The sequence below is a fragment of the Hemicordylus capensis genome, chromosome 2 (genome assembly GCF_027244095.1).
Source record: "Hemicordylus capensis ecotype Gifberg chromosome 2, rHemCap1.1.pri, whole genome shotgun sequence".
In the NCBI taxonomy this organism is placed as follows: Eukaryota; Metazoa; Chordata; class Lepidosauria; order Squamata; family Cordylidae; genus Hemicordylus; species Hemicordylus capensis.
In genome coordinates this window covers 206,070,996-206,073,495 of record NC_069658.1, presented here as the reverse complement: position 1 = coordinate 206,073,495, position 2,500 = coordinate 206,070,996, and positions in this window count along the sequence as shown.

The following is a 2,500-nucleotide window of genomic DNA, read 5'->3' as shown; positions in this document are numbered from 1 at the left end:
CGCGGAGAGTCGTTTTTAGCCACCCCCCGGAGAGGCGTTTTTAGACACCCCCCCGGAGAGGCGTTTTTAGCCACCCCGCGGAGAGGCGTCTTTAGCCACCCCCCGGAGAGGCGTTTTTAGCCACCCCACGAATATGATTTTTAACCATCCCGCGGAGAGGCGTTTTTAGCCACCCCCCGAGTATGATTTTTAACCACCCCGCAGAGAGGCGTTTTTAGCCACCCCCCGGAGAGGCGTTTTTAGCCACCCCACGAATATAATTTTTAACCACCCCGCGGAGAGGCATTTTTATCCACCCCCCGGAGAGGCGTTTTTCGCCACCCCCCGAGTATGGTTTTTAACCACACCGCGGAGAGGCGTTTTTAGCCACCCCCCGGAGAGGCGTTTTTAGCCACCCCCCGGAGACCAGTTTTTAGCCCCCCCCGGAGTGGCTTTTTTAGCCACCCCGCGGAGAGGCGTTTTTAGCCACTCCCCGGAGAGGCGTTTTTAACCACCCCCCGGAGAGGCATTTTTAGCCATCCCGCGGAGAGGCGTTTTTAGCCACCCCCCAGAGAAGCGTTTTTAGCCACCCCGCGGAGAGGCGTTTTTAGCCACCCCGCGGAGAGAGGTTTTTAGCCACCCCCCGGAGAGGAGTTTTTAGCCACCCCACGGAGAGGCGTTTTTAGCCACCCCCCGAGTATGATTTTTAACCACCCCGCGGAGAGGCGTTTTTAGCCACCCCCCGAGTATGATTTTTAACCACCCCGCGGAGAGGCGTTTTTAGCCACCCCCCGAGTATGATTTTTAACCACCCCGCGGAGAGGCGTTTTTAGCCACCACCCGGAGAGGCGTTTTTCGCCACCCCCCGGAGAGGCGTTTTTAGCCACCCCCCGGAGAGGCGTTTTTAGCAACCAGGCGGAGAGGCGTTTTTAGCGACCCCGCGGAGAGGCGTTTTTAGCCACCCCCCGGAGAGGCGTTTTTAGCAATCCCCCGGAGAGGCGTTTTTAGCCACCCCACGAATATGGTTTTTAGCCACCCCACGGAGAGGCGTTTTTAGCTACCCCCCGGAGAGGCGTTTTTAGCCACCCCCTGGAGAGGCGTTTTTAGCCACCCCCCGAGTATGATTTTTAACCACCCCGCAGAGAGGCGTTTTTAGCCACCCCCCGGAGAGGCGTTTTTAGCCACCCCCCGGAGAGGCGTTTTAAGCCACCCCCCTGAGAGGCGTTTTTAGCCACCCCGCGGAGAGGCGTTTTTAGCCACCCCCCGGAGATGCGTTTTTAGCCACCCCCTGGAGAGGCGTTCTTAGCCACCCCCCATAGAGGCGTTTTTAGCCACCCCCCAGAGAGGCGTTTTTAGCCACACTGCGGAGACGCGTTTTTAGCCACCCCCCGGAGAGGCGTTTTTAGCCACCCCCCGGAGACGAGTTTTTAGCCATCCCCCGAGTATGATTTTTAGCCACCCCGCGGAGAGGTGTTTTTAGCCACCCCCCGGAGAGGCGTTATTAGCCACCCCCGGAGAGGCGTTTTTAGCCACGCCCCGGGGAGGCGTTTTTAGCCACCCCCCGGAGACGAGTTTTTAGCCACCCCCCGGAGTGGCGTGTTTAGCCACCCCCTGGAGAGGCGTTTTTAGCCACCCCCCGGAGAGGCGTTTTTAGCCACCCCCCGGAGAGTCGTTTTTAGCCACCCCACGAATATAATTTTTAACCACCCCGCGGAGAGGCGTTTTTATCCACCCCCCGGAGAGGCGTTTTTCGCCACCCCCCGAGTATGGTTTTTAACCACACCGCGGAGAGGCGTTTTTAGCCACCCCCCGGAGAGGCGTTTTTAGCCACCCCCCGGAGACCAGTTTTTAGCCCCCCCCGGAGTGGCTTTTTCAGCCACCCCGCGGAGAGGCGTTTTTAGCCACTCCCCGGAGAGGCGTTTTTAACCACCCCCCGGAGAGGCATTTTTAGCCACCCCGCGGAGAGGCGTTTTTAGCCACCCCCCAGAGAAGCGTTTTTAGCCACCCCGCGGAGAGGCGTTTTTAGCCACCCCGCGGAGAGACGTTTTTAGCCACCCCCCGGAGAGGAGTTTTTAGCCACCCCACGGAGAGGCGTTTTTAGCCACCCCCCGAGTATGATTTTTAACCACCCCGCGGAGAGGCGTTTTTAGCCACCCCCCGAGTATGATTTTTAACCACCCCGCGGAGAGGCGTTTTTAGCCACCACCCGGAGAGGCGTTTTTCGCCACCCCCCGGAGAGGCGTTTTTAGCCACCCCCCGGAGAGGCGTTTTTAGCCACCCCGCGGAGAGGCGTTTTTAGCGACCCCGCGGAGAGGCGTTTTTAGCCACCCCCCGGAGAGGCGTTTTTAGCAATCCCCCGGAGAGGCGTTTTTAGCCACCCCACGAATATGGTTTTTAGCCACCCAACGGAGAGGCGTTTTTAGCTACCCCCCGGAGAGGCGTTTTTAGCCACCCCCTGGAGAGGCGTTTTTAGCCACCCCCCGGAGAGGCATTTTTAGCCACCCTGCAAAAGTGGCGTTTT